Source organism: Polypterus senegalus, chromosome 1 (assembly GCF_016835505.1).
Source record: "Polypterus senegalus isolate Bchr_013 chromosome 1, ASM1683550v1, whole genome shotgun sequence".
In the NCBI taxonomy this organism is placed as follows: domain Eukaryota; kingdom Metazoa; phylum Chordata; class Cladistia; order Polypteriformes; family Polypteridae; genus Polypterus; species Polypterus senegalus.
This window is the reverse complement of record NC_053154.1, coordinates 31894242-31909126: the sequence shown is the minus strand read 5'-3', so window position 1 is coordinate 31909126 and position 14885 is coordinate 31894242. Positions and strand designations below refer to the sequence as shown.

General features: G+C 36.5%; 1 pseudogene; it reads right to left on the bottom strand.

Moving 5' to 3' along the window:
• Window positions 1-1897: 1897 nt before the first annotated feature.
• Window positions 1898-9158, bottom strand: LOC120514186 (annotated as a pseudogene).
• Window positions 9159-14885: the final 5727 nt, after the last annotated feature.

The window sequence follows — 14885 nt, the reverse complement described above, 5'->3', positions numbered from 1 at the left end:
ATCATTAGGACAGCATTTTTCACTTAAGAAACATAAGTAAAGTTAGACCTCTTATATCACTGAAAGATGCTGAGAAATTAGTTCACGCGTTTGTTTTCAGTCGACTAGATTACTGTAATGCACTCCTCTCAGGACTACCCAAAAAGATATAAATCGTTTGCAACTAGTGCAGAATGCAGCTGCTAGAATCCTAACTAGGAAAAGAAAATCTGAACACATTACACCAGTTTTGATGTCACTACACTGGTTACCTGTGTCATTCAGAATTGACTTTAAAATTCTGCTTATGGTTTATAAAGCCTTAAATAATCTCGCCCCATCTTATATATCGGAATGTCTGACACCTTATATTCCAAATCGTAACCTCAGATCCTCAAATGAGTGTCTCCTTAGAATTCCAAGAACAAAACTTAAAAGAAGTGGTGAGGCGGCCTTCTGCTGTTATGCACCTAAAATCTGGAATAGCCTGCCAATAGGAATTCGCCAGGCTGATACAGTAGAGCACTTTAAAACACTGCTGAAAACACATTACTTTAACATGGCCTTTTATAACTTCATTTTAATCGTAATTTAACTTAATCCTGATACTCTGTATGTTCAATTCATCATAACAACTATTCATGGTGGCTCTAAAATCGGTACTGACCCCTACTCTCTTTTCTGTTTCTTTTTCCGGTTTCTTTGTGGTGGTGGCCTGTGCCACCTCCACCTACTCAAAGCTTCATGATGCTCCAACAATGATGGACGGATTAAAAGGAAGAAGTCTACGTGACCATCATCATCATCAAGCCCTTCCGTGAGAACCCTAAATCCAAAGAGGACTGTTTGATTTATGTTAGGTAGAATGCCCAGAGGGACTGGGCGGTATCATGGTCTGGAATCCCTACAGATTTTATTTTTTCTCCAGCCGTCTGGAGTTTTTTTTTTTCTGTCCCCCCTGGCCATTGAACCTTACTCTTATTCGATATTAATGTTGATTTATTTTTTATAATTATGTCTTTCATTTTTCTATTCTTTAATATGTAAAGCACTTTGAGCTACTGTTTGTATGAAAATGTGCTATATAAATAAATGTTGTTGTTGTTGTTGTTGTTGACATGAGCAGTTTTGGTAAGGTTCATTCCATTTTATAACTTTAGCTTGACTCCCCCTCGTATTTATGCATTAAAAGTATATACACCCATTTTCTGATTTTGATCACTGAGGTGATTATTATGGATTTAGAGAGGCGCCAAGAAGATGCTGTTGGATTGTCACTGTGATTATAACACTTGACTTTTACTCATTTAAGAGTACTCATATTTTGATAAGTAGGAACTACAATAGAAAGAAGGGCTTTGTAGATTGTTACGACATTTTTAAGAGCACCCTATGAGTTGCACCTTTTCAAGATTTTTCAGAATACTTGTGTTCTGTGAAATAACTTTTGTTACACTAATTCATTTTAAAATAATAGTGGTGTGACTACAACCAACCCATAATGTTATGAAGGGTAAACTCACTCACTCCAGCCAATTTACAGCTACCGAAAAACTCAATATGTGCACAGAGAGAACTGGCAAGCATTTCTATTCTTGTAATCCATAAGTAACAGTTTAAAGCCAATTAATATATATGTCATATTTTACTTCATCTTGTTGATATTTAGATAAGAGATTAAAAAAGCCAGTTCTTGTGCTGCCCTTGATCAGTTCACCTTTAGTGATTCTAAAACAGAATGTTTGTGAACACCAGTTAAGTACAACATGAAACAATTTAACTTGAGACATCGTTCGTAAAGTTGCAGAAGTTTTCTCAAATACTCTACCATAAAGGATTAAAGTGCTGTTTCACTTAAATACACAATGTTCTTTAAAACAGTCCACAATTCCAGGTATTTTTAAGGCTGTCTATCACTTTAATTACTAAGACATGATGGAACAGGGGAAATTTTGGGACATCTGAGAACTGTACCAAGTACGTGTGTAAAAACAGCATTAGTATCAGTGGCCGGGGCCACACCATTTAATATTCCACTGACATTGTACTTTGGTTCCAAACAATGAAGGATGATGCCTGCCATGTCAGCCACATGAATCCATGGAAAAGGTTGATGCCCAGTTCCTAGTATTTCTCCTAACCCTAACCAGAATGGCCAGATCATCTGTTTCATGGCACCACCATCTTTACCCAACACTATTCCTAAAAAATGGAAAGAAAAATACCATTATTAAAAGCTCACATTGTATATGTTATCCACTTTCTAACCTCATTGAAACCCTGACAGGGTCACAGATCAACCTCAAATATTAAAAAGAATATTTATACCATGAATTATAAAGATCAGTACCCAGAATATAATTTTACTCTTCACTCACAATAACTGATCTCATAAGCATTTTCTTTTGTAGTGACATTATACTATGTACAGGTTTTTTAGGTTAGATTATATTGATTAATATTTACACCTACTGTTCTTTAAGAAAAGACTGGAGTGACCCACAAGCTATCCCATGTTCACTAAATGTACACCTCTGTACGAAACTGAGAAGTTTTACATTGCTGTTTTATAAGTGTAATATAAAATGGCCTGGAATTACCAGATCGAATTACAACTTGACGGACACTTTTGGCTTGGTTCTCTGGTAATCTACCAGCAGCTTCTCACTCTGTCACCAGCTGAGAAAGGAAGTCAAAGTCACCACCTTCACTGTCCTCTGTGTATTCAAGTGTTTCACTTGGTTTATAGTACCCTAAAAATAAAATTGTATGCTGTTATAACCTAATACACTTTAAACACAATTAACATAACATAACATAATATTCTCAAATTCACGTAACTCAGTTCAGGCTCTGGCTCTCATAACACTACCCGACCCTGCAAGACCTTATCTGAGAGAACTATATTATATATACAGTGTACAACATTCTTAAGTCAGCTGTATTAATTAACCCATAAATCGACAAATGAATAGCTGTACCGATTACTTTACATTCATTATATGATAGGGGTAATTATTTATAAATTGGCTTATAATGCATATATAATAGTCAAATCAACTAACACATGATCAGTAGAACAACATTATGCTCTCATACGCACTAATTCTAAAGGTGTTCATCATCTCACTTTTGCTCCAATAACAGAAAACACCATAAAACACTTCAGAAATGTATTGGAGTTCATCTTTATTTTGGTGTTATTTGTCATTTGCCTCATCTTACTGCCATCTACATATACTGAGAGTAGCAGCTCATTGTTATCCAAGCTAGAGGTTTTTATGTGTGTCTGGCTTATGTTGTTTCGTTTTATCATATTTATTTGTTTGGAGCTTCTGTAAAATTTAAATTTCTCTTTGGGGACAAATACAGTACAGTCTATCTATTTAATATGGGTTTCTGAAAAAAAAGCAAGGCTGAGAACTGACACTCATGCTATTACTTTTTGATATTTGGAGAGCTCCATTCTACTTGTACATTGTGTCTAGGCAAGAGTTTGGACTTTACCAGGTTTTGACTTTGGGACCGACCTCATTAGTACTATAAGAATATGCATAGTCCAGACCAGGGTTTTGGATCTGATGATTCTACATAACCTGTATATTTTTATGTGTTATGCAGGATAATAATTTTAGGAATAATAATATTAATTGTTTGGCATCTGGTATTAATTGTAGATTAATAGACTAAGAGTGAGATGATGAGAATAATGTCTTTCTGATCACAATTAACATAATGTAGTATAACATTCTCAAAACCAATAAACCCAATTCAGACACGGCACCCCCCAGCATCACTAGTATACTGCATATGAATACAGCGTAAGCATATCTGAGGAAAAATCTCCCAACTTACTATAAATCTAAAATAGCTGATACAGCTGTTTGATTGGGAGTTTAAGGTGAAATAACCATATTAAGGGTGCCAGTCTATTACATGGCCTCTACTCACACCACCACCCACATAAACACTCACACTGAGTCAATATGGAATTGCCAGGCAGCTTAATCTGGAGACGTGGGAGGAAAACTGGGTACCCAAAAGAAACCCTATCTGCCATCTACACAGAATAATGGGGAAAATAGTAAAAAAAATAGAAATTCAGAGGCAGCTACAAAAAAGTTCTGCAAGCTGTGAATTTTGACAAAACTAAGTACTGAATTAGCAGGTTGCCCACGCTTTACCAAGTGCCATATTTCCTTTATTTTTTAATATTTAATTAATTTTTTTAAATTTTTTTTCATTTCATCAAATAAATTGTATATGTGCATTAACATTTACTTAGAAATGCCATTGTTTCAGTTTGTTTGCTGTCAACATTGTATATGCTATTTTTTCACTTCAAATGTCAACAAAATATGTAATTTGGCCAGAGGTATATTAGATTTTTCATGGCACTATATAATTTAAAAATAAATAAATAAATAAAAATAAAAGGACATACCCACTCCTGTGACAAGGACCCAAGAATTGGGGAGCTTATCAGAAACTAGCATTGCTTTCACAAGAGTCTTTGTGGTGTTCAAGCGACTTGAAATTAAATCTTTCTTGAATTTTTCATTCCACCTTTAAAAACAAAAACAGCAATGTACTAAGACATAACTGTACAATCGTTTTCTAAAGACGTACATACATTGATATCCCTTTCAATCTTTTGCTCTTTGTGAAATACAAAACAAATGTGACTTTTCTGTCTTAATTACTTTGCAACAACCATAAAATGAACATACTACACATTATACTGTTGGTGTAACATAGTAGGCATGGCAGCCAAATGGTTAGACAATGGAGAAGGTTTCCAGTCGAGCAGTACTGTGGACTCACTGGTTGACTCTGAACAGGTCACTTAACTTTCCAGTCCTGCAACTATAAAAATTGCACATGTAGACGACCATGTACTACTGATGTTCATTAATATGTGTTTTCTTGTTAATATCTTTTGCTGTTATTTTACTTTCTGCATGTATTATTTTATTTTATAAAATACAGTCACCATTTATCCAATATATACAAATCAACTTCTCAGCCCTTTTCCAAATCAACCTTTACTTTTAAGTTCAAAAAATAGAAACACTTGGTTAAATAACAGACAATAAATGTGGCAACTTTGAAATTATGCTGTCTTTTCTTTTTGTGAGCCTACTTTTTTTATTTTTAAATGTTATAGAATTTGTAAATTAAATTACAGTGAACAATACACAGATCATTCAAGGATACTATTGGTTCTTATATGTTTATTTTTCATGTTAGTTTTGGCACTTGTTTTTGAACTTTTGAAATAAAAATGAACATGGCTACACTGTTTGTGAGATATTTTAAGGCCATGCACCATTATTCAACTTTTCAAGTGATTTTCAGTCGTAGCCTTCATTAACATAATCCAAGCAAGTCGGAGGCAGCCGGTGACACACTCTTTTGAAGCCAATCACATAATGTGACACAGCCAGTGACAGTCAAACTAGTCCACGACTCTTTCCAATGAAATCAATCTGATATTATCTTTAGTCATGGGGGGTGGTGGGGCTCATTGTGCATGACAGTTGACAATGTAGAAGTGTAAAATACTCTGGAGATTTTCACCATCAAAGAAGGCTCTCAGGAGTCAGAGGATGAACAAACAGAATAATTAGCTTTATTGCAATAAAACAATAACACAGACTCAACCAAATTCGGCCAAATCAGGCTGAGCCCCGAACAGTTCAAAAATCACAGTTTATATAATCATTTCTTATCATTCTGACCTCAATAGAAGAAGCCTATTCACTGCTTTCCCTGACTTCTTTCTCTGCAGCTGGCCTAATTCACTTAAATAGAACTACCAGTTTTTCTTATTTTCTGTCAATTATCTTTATTTTTCTGCTTCGCTTATTTTTAGGTCGGCTGAGAGCCAACAGGTGTTTTGCCTTCTTCCATCCTTGAGCTGTCGTTATCTCATCGTTCTCCCTTCCTGGGTTGTCTCACTAGATTTTGTTGGCAGCTAGAGCTAAGCTGCAATTAAAAAAGAATTATGGCATGGGCCTTTATTTAACCATTTGTTTAGCAGGCCTAACTTGCATTTATATTTGCACTAAGGTTAATGCTTATATATTTTCCTATATTTATTTATGATAATATTTTCATGTATTATACAAGAATCCTTCCATGTATATACTTGCATCCATATATCTCCTCCGTTTGAGGCTTAATTAAGCCTCACCATCTAGCCTGAAGTTCCAAAAGAAAGCTAGAGGATGTCAGTTAAAATCTTCCTCACAGCCTAATACAGGTTCCTCATAGGTCTTCTCTTCTCAATCCACTGACACCCGTACCCCTCCTCTGGTGGCACAGGAGCCAAACATCTCCCCCATCAATTAGCAGAGAGGAGTAAAAGACTACCTGGTCCTATCCTAACAGTCAAAAGTATGCATAATCAATCATGAGTATATATAAAATTGAATAACATGGGGATATAACATAATACATGAATGTTACTAGAGAATAATACATATATGAGGCTATGAACCACTCCATGTAAACACTTTTTTTTAATGAGTTTTAAGCACAGGGAAAAAAAACGAACATTTGAAAAAAGAGAAAAGTAACATTGCAACAATTCACACTACGAACTGAAAAATTAACTTTTGAAAAATCCGTAAGACAAAAACCATAAACCACCAGGAAAACTAACCTTGCATGAGTCGAGTTCTGGCATGAAGTGAGGAGGAAATGGGTGGAGAGGAGGTTACAGTTTTGAGGAAGAGTCTGGCTCCACAATGGAGGGATGTTTTCTTTCAGGTGTTTTCTCTCTTGTGATTTCTTGGGTTTCTGGTGTTTTTAGCTGTTTAGCTGGTAGGAGCGAAAGCCTCATGCAGCCATTCCAAAAACGAAGTCCTTGTGATCCAACCCTTTGTGTTTGCCCTCCACATTACTGGCAGTCTGGCTTTGTTTACATTGTGCTGCTTGAAAGCACGAGGGTTCTCAAATTGGTAAATGAGTAAACTGGTAAACAGTTTTTCCACCTCTTCCAGCACTTGAAGCCTCTGCCTAGTTAACGCTGTAAATCCTTTTGCAACATCAGCTGCTTTAATAGATTCTTTCTGCTTTAGAATACTCGAAATCTTAGATTTTGACTTCTTGTACTCGGCGGTAAGATCAGTAACACGCCACGCTCAAACTTTTCAATAATTTCTTTCTTTACTTCGATTTCAATTTTCTTCAAAACTTTCTTCTCACCACTCTTCACTTGCTTAGAAGCCATAGTTAACTGCAAAAGCACACAAAATACTGTAGAGCACAAAGAGAGCGCAGGTAAAGCACGTACGTCTGACTGAGAACAATGAACAGGGAGCGGCTCTGCTTAAATACAGTAATCGGCGCGTATGAACCAGCCAGGCAGGCAGGCATGTGCAGGCTCGCTCGCTCTCTCTCTCAGAAGCAGGCAGGCACGTCTGACCAAGAGCAATGCAACACGTGCGGAAATCATCGGCGCGCACAAACCGAAAGGGAAACTGGCTTGTTCGTATACCAATTGTGTGGTTGTGAACCGAGGCAAAAGTTTGGCGAACTTTTTGGTCGTGAACCGAGTTGTACATGTACCGAGACGCTCGTGAAGCGAAGTTCCACTGTATATATATATATATATATATATATATATATATATATATATATATATATATATATATTTATATTCATCTTATTTGAACTACTTTGGCTTTCATATATTTATTTACTGTAATTCCTAACAGTGACACCGTCTTGATAAAAAATCTCTCCATGTGTCTCCATGAAAAAGGTGCTTGATTACAAAATTCCACTTACACTCATTATGTGCTTAAATACTTTACTGCATTTCTCGTTACCCACTACTTGGGTCTGGAGCTCATTCACACTCGCACTTGTCTCCGCTCCCTGTGGTTTATTTTACTACCACTAAGAGAAAACAGAGCTCATGCAGTCACTCACTCAATTATTCCTTATTCAGGGATGGGACAATTAAAATATATGTGTGTGGGTGTGTGTGTGTGCCTACCCTTCACTTAGCTGCTTTTGCTATTTAGTGGTGCAATCCTAACTATTCTGCACTAATTTTTCTAATGCTGTAACTCTTTTTACTGCTTTACCAACAAACATTTAAACAATAGCCCTTTACTTTTAATGCCCAATGTAAGCTCTTGCTCTACTCTTCATCCCACAGTATGAAATTTATTTACAGACACTTTTTACACGCATAGGTTTCCCATCTTATCACTCTATATTCTTTAAAACAATACAGTCCTTTATTTTATATACAAACAGCTATACACATTTATATATACATACAGTATGCATTGTACATTCCCTAATGTCCACACTAGTAGTCACTCGTACTTTTTGCACCTTGTGTGCTTCCCTACTGCCCTATCTTTGCCCTACGCTAGTTTTGCACCTTCGTGCCACACACGCTCTACACTCTGCACCTTGTGTGCTTTACTTGCTGCGTCGCTTTAATGCGGTCCTCACGTACTCGGCATTTGCGTGCTTCCCTAACCTACCAAAATAAAAAATAACTTTTATTCCCTTTATCTGTCCTTAATACTAACACATTCACACCACCTGTCACCACGGGATCCCATCCACCGGCTCACCTTATTACGAACCTGGAAGTGGTATCCAGACAGGAATTTCACCTACACGTGGCAGTCCCCCGTCTCTAATCTGGGGAGGTAATGACAGGACTCCAATCACACCTGAAACTAACTATTTTACTTGGGCACAGTCAGAAGGGACTTGTTAGTGCACAATTGCTGCGCTTTCCCTCAGACTGGCTCTCTCTCGAGACGGCTGCAGGCAGCCGGCAACTTTGCCTCTTTTACGCCCTCCTGATCAGACCTCCCTGAAGAACATATACAGCCACAGCAAGGGGTGCTAGTTCAAGAATTCCACACCTATCTATACATTTTTTGCCGTCATCACGGTAACCTTAGTATTTGATCGGATTTCAGCACCACCCCGTTACTCGTGCAGCCCTCCGTGCCCCGGATCGGAGTGTTTATTCAAAAACCTTTAAATTCAAATTCCCATTAATTACTACACATAACATTCGTACAATCACATTTACATCAGCTGCGTAGCCTTCACACATTCCATTTCAGTCTGTATGCCCATCTCCTCATCCTACCTTGTTCTTTTAGAGAGGCTTTCTGCCGCTGTCTCTGTCGGAGGGGCGGGCGCTCTTTTGAAACTTCACACAAATCATTTTTAGCAAAATATCGCTTAACTTTTTAAGTGATCACCATCTGTCTTCGTCTCGCAATAACGAAGAGACGGTGCTCCGTGACATAAACCTCATTTACTTACTGACTGCATATCACCACTAGATGCAAAAACTAAATATTGTCCTGATTTAAATTATCATTAACATGACTTATACTGTTAACTTTAATCAAACGAATTGCATTACAAGCTTATTTTACGTTTAAAAGACTCTTACCTATGAAGACTTTCATAACATAAACTATACCTATCCGAAAGTATATGACTTGCTTCAGACTGTATCGGAAAATCACATCTGGAGTTATGCACGAGGTTGTATAAAATAAATGTATCTTCAAAGGTTTCCGTAGATGGGGGACAAGGAATTGTTAATTTGCATCATTACATAGTGCGCAAGTACGTCTTTTGCGCATGCTCATTAAATAAAACGAAAGATACTAAGGACGATTTAAGACTTGCTATATTTCAGTGTTTAACAAAAACACAGAAGCAAGGTTTTGGCTGAAACCACAAGGGCTATTATTTTTGTTCATGAATTATTACGGTTTTATAAAGAAAAGGCTTAATAATTATTTTCGGTTTATTCAACTAAACTGATTTCTATTATTTCTAGTTTACAATAGATTTATTATTATCCAAATAGGGTGGTAATTTGTTTAGACTCTTTTTTGATTTTAGTCTTGAAACAAGTCGTTCTTTATTTAGACCAGATTTGCTGTTAGAATTGTCTCAAGTGTTGTATCGTTTGAAATGTATAAGCTTACAAGTTTGTTTTTATGGATTCCAGTATTTAAAATAGATCGAAGAAATGATAAAGTTGAAGCTTTGCCTAAGCAACTGAACACCTGATCTACATGTAACATTTAATACATTAGAATACATTGATTTAACTTGTCTTAGAATTGGACATGATGATTCACAATGTCACATAAGAAATATCAATGAATTAAGTAGATTTTGTAGTAAATGTGATATAGTTGAGGATTATTCAAAGACTTTGGAGAGTAACGGTTTGGGTTTACATTATTTATTGAGCTAATGGGAAAAGTTTAGATTAATTCACAGAATGGTTTTGTATTATTTGCAAGGTGGACTACATGAGATCATTTAGATCTGGAGTTCTTAACCGAGGGTATCCATGCCCCTTGGAAGTATGGGAACCAAATGGTGGGGGTATGGGACTCAATCTCTGGGTACTGGTATTTATTTTATTTAATGTATTAATTTATACTTGGGTAGTACGTGAATGGAACGTGATAGAATCTTCGAGAACATTCGACATTTCCTGCAAATGCTTGTATTTAATTTTACACGTGTGTATTTACTACAACTTTAATTTTAAATTTAAATTTAATACATTTTAATTTTAATATTTAAACTTAATGAATGTATATTTACTGAACAAGAGTGTATTTACTCGTTTTTTGGCAATGTACGTATCTCGAAGACTCTAGAAGCGCATTTTGCATTGTATATAAAGGTGACTGCACGCAGCCATTCATTCTGTATTTGACTCACGTTGTGTACATAGTTCTTTTTGTAATTTTTCTTTATTCCTTTTACAGATTTTCTGCAAAATGTTGTCTGTCAAAAAACGGAAGTGGAATGATTCATATGTTGGTTTTGGCTTCACCTGTGTAACAGAACGAGATGGAATTGAAAGATCCAATGCATGATTTGGAATTTGGTAATGAGCAATGGAAATCTGAAGCCATCAGGACTGAGGGAACATCTCAAAAGCAAACACAGTAATCATGTTTCTACATCGATTGATGCTTTTAAATTGAGAAGAGTTTGTTATGATCAGAAAGCAACTCTTTCATCATTCGAGTTTGCAGCTCCTGGAAAACATTTTTTGGAAGCATCCTAAAAAGTTTCGAACATGATTGTCAAAGAAAAGAAGCCCCACACAATTGGGGAAGCCCTCATGAAACCTTGTGCGCTGAAGATGCCAAAAATCGTGCTGAGAGAGAATGCCACGAAGCAATTGAGTCAGGTGTCCTTGTCCAACAACACTGTACACCAGAGAATTAAAGACATGAGTCAGGACATAATAACCCAAGTTGTCAGTGAGATTAAACAAAGTCCTGCAAAAATCAGCATGCAGATCGATGACTCAACTGACGTTTCAAACCACAGTCAATTGCTTGTATTTGTACGCTATTTACAGAAAAAGAACATTAAGGAATAGTTTTTATTCTGTGAATGACTGGAAACAACAACCAAAGCAGTTGACGTATTCAAGCTGATCCAATTGTTCTTTGATCGCCATAAGTTGGCATGGGATTTGATTGGGTCTATTTGTACAGATGGAGCTCCCACCATGATTGGCAAAATATCTGGATTCATTGATATGGTGAAAGAGAAAGCTCCACATGTGCTCTGTACACATTGTGTTCCACATCGCCAAGCTCTGGTATCCAAAACATTGCCAAAGAAACGTAAAGAAGTGATGGGAATACTTGTGCTTATTCGTGGATGTGCATTGAAGCATCGATTATTTCAAAAATTCTGTGATGAAATTGGAACGGAACACAGTGTGTTACTGTGGCACACAGAGGTACGTTGACTGAGTTGTGGCTGTGTGTTCGCACGTGTAGTAGAACTTTGGAATGAAATTCTCGAATTCCTCAGCCATCAACAATCCCCCCTAGCTGATCATTTTGAAGATGAACATTTTTTTGTTAGGCTGGGATATTTGGCTGATATTTTCAATCTCCTCAATGATTTGAACATACAACAACAACAACATTTATTTATATAGCACATTTTCATACAAACAGTAGCTCAAAGTGCTTTACATAATAAAGAATAGAAAAATAAAAGACACAATAAGAAAACAAAATAAATCAACATTAATTAACATCGAATAAAAGTAAGGCTCAATGGCCAGGGGGGACAGAAAAAACAAAAAAACTCCAGACGGCTGAAGAAAAAATAAAATCTGTAGGGATTCCAGACCATGAGACCACCCAGTCCCCTCTGGGCATTCTACCTAACATAAATAAAACAGTCCTCTTTGGATTTAAGGTTCTCACGGAAGGGCTTGATGATGATGATGGTCACGTGGACTTCTTCCTTTTAATCCGTCCATCATTGTTGGAGCATCATGAAGCTTTGAGTAGGTGGAGGTGGCGCAGGCCGCCACCACAAAGAAACTGGAAAAAGAAACAGAAGAGCGAGTAGGGGTCAGTACAGATTTTACAGCCACCATGAATAGTTATTATGATGAATTGAACATACAGAGTATTAGGATTAAGTTAAAGTGAAGTTATGAAAAGGCCATGTTAAAGTAATGTGTTTTTAGCAGTTTTTTAAACAAAAAATAACATAACAGATGCATTCAATAACTTCAAAATCAGGTAGAGAAAACAAACAGAAAGCACATAGCAATAAAAACGGAAAACAAGATTCAACACCCCCCAAAACCCTCAGTGATTTAAACAGGTTTAACAAGTTTTCATAGTTTTTAAGTCTTTTTCAGGCTAAAAGGAACACAAAGTTAAATGAGTGTCTCATGTTTACAAAGTAAAACCTGGCGCTTTTAACCACACTCAGTTCTTAAGTAGCTGCTTGTGTCTCTCTGATGTTTCTAGTGTCAGGCAAGCTTTATTAATTTAAAAATTAATTATTATCAAAATTGAGAGAAATGCTCTTATTATCATACATGTCACAATTAATCATATCTATCTATCTATTAGTATTTTACATAGCACTTTGCAGAAAGAACAGCATCACAAGTTCCTCTATTATGGCCACAAAATGATATTTCAGTAACTAAGCAGACTGCAAGATTAAAATAATAGGTAATAAATTACTAGGAATACATATTTTGTAGTTTTTCATGTGTTTAGCTTGAGTTCAGCTTCTCCAAATATATAGAGCTGCTTACAATCATAAAAAAACAATTTATTTATTGAATTATTTATTTTATTGTATCAATCCATTTCTCTTTTGAACTCACTTTTCTGGTGCCAAGCTGTGACACCTTAGTGCCAATCCCAGTAGTATCAATGATACAACAACAACAACAACAACATTTATTTATATAGCACATTTTCATACAAACAGTAGCTCAAAGTGCTTTACATAATAAAGAATAGAAAAATGAAAGACACAATAAGAAAACAAAATGAATCAAAATTAATTAACATCGAATAAGAGTAAGGTTCAATGGCCAGGGGGGACAGAAAAAACAAAAAAAACTCCAGACGGCTGGAGAAAAAATAAAATCTGTAGGGATTCCAGACCATGAGACCGCCCAGTCCCCTCTGGGCATTCTACCTAACATAAATGAAACAGTCCTCTTTAAATTTAGGGTTCTCACGGACGGGCTTGATGAAGATGGTCACGTAGAATTCAGCCTTTTAATCCATCCATCATTGTTGGAGCATCTTGAAGCTTTGAGTAGGTGGAGGTGGAGCAGGCCACCACCACAAAGAAACCGGAAAAAGAAACAGAAAAGAGAGTACGAGTCAGTATGGATTTTAGAGCCACCATGAATAGTTATTATGAGGAAATTGAACATACAGAGTATCAGGATTAAGTTAAATTTAATTAAATTGAAGTTACAGAAAGGCCATGTTAAAGTAATGTGTTTTCAGCAGTGTTTTAAAGTGCTCTACTGTATCAGCCTGGCGAATTCCTATTGGCAGGCTATTCCAGATTTTAGGTGCATAGCAGCAGAAGGCCGCCTCACCACTTCTTTTAAGTTTTGTTCTTGGAATTCTAAGGAGACACTCATTTGAGGATCTGAGGTTACGATTTGGAATATAAGGTGTCAGACATTCCGATATATACGATGGGGCGAGATTATTTAAGGCTTTATAAACCATAAGCAGAATTTTAAAGTCAATCCTGAATGACACAGGTAACCAGTGTAGTGACATTAAAACTGGAGAAATGTGTTTGGATTTTTCTTTTCCTAGTTAGGATTCTAGCAACTGCATTCTGCACTAGTTGCAAACGATTTATGTCTTTTTGGGTAGTCCTGAGAGGAGTGCGTTACAGTATTCTAGTCGACTATATCAATTCAGGGAAGGGATGTGGGCATTGTTCAAGCAAGGGGAAAGTTATTACATTGGCACGGAAATTGCCTATCTGGCATCGCCGTGTTGAAAGCGGAAACCTGGCAAACTTTCCAATCCTTGACAATATCCTTATTGGAGATGGTAAAACACTACCTGTAGAAATACTTCAAGAAGTCAAAAATCATTTGGAAGTTCTAAGTACAAAATTTGAGGTTTACTTTCCAGATATTGATGATCATAACATGGAATCTGTTTGGATACAAAACCCTTTCTCGTTTGATATATTGAGATTAAGTGTTAACGATTCAGCAAAGGATGATTTCATTGACTTCCAAGAAGACCCAAGAATGAAAGCTAATTTTGAAAGGGCTGGGATGGATGTCAAGCAGTTTTGGTGTGAACAAATCCCAGCTTACCCAAGCTTGGCAATGAGGGCAATGAATGTTTTGGTTCCCTTCGCAACTACGTATGTCTGTGAAACAGGATTCTCTGTATTATTAGATCTGAAATCAAAGTGGAGAAATCGACTTGATGTGTCAGATGACATGCAAGTAGCTTTGTCCGTAACTGTACCCGATTCCATGCTTTGATTGCACAAAAACAACAGCAAATATTTCACTAGATTAGTAAAAGTCTGTGTTATGT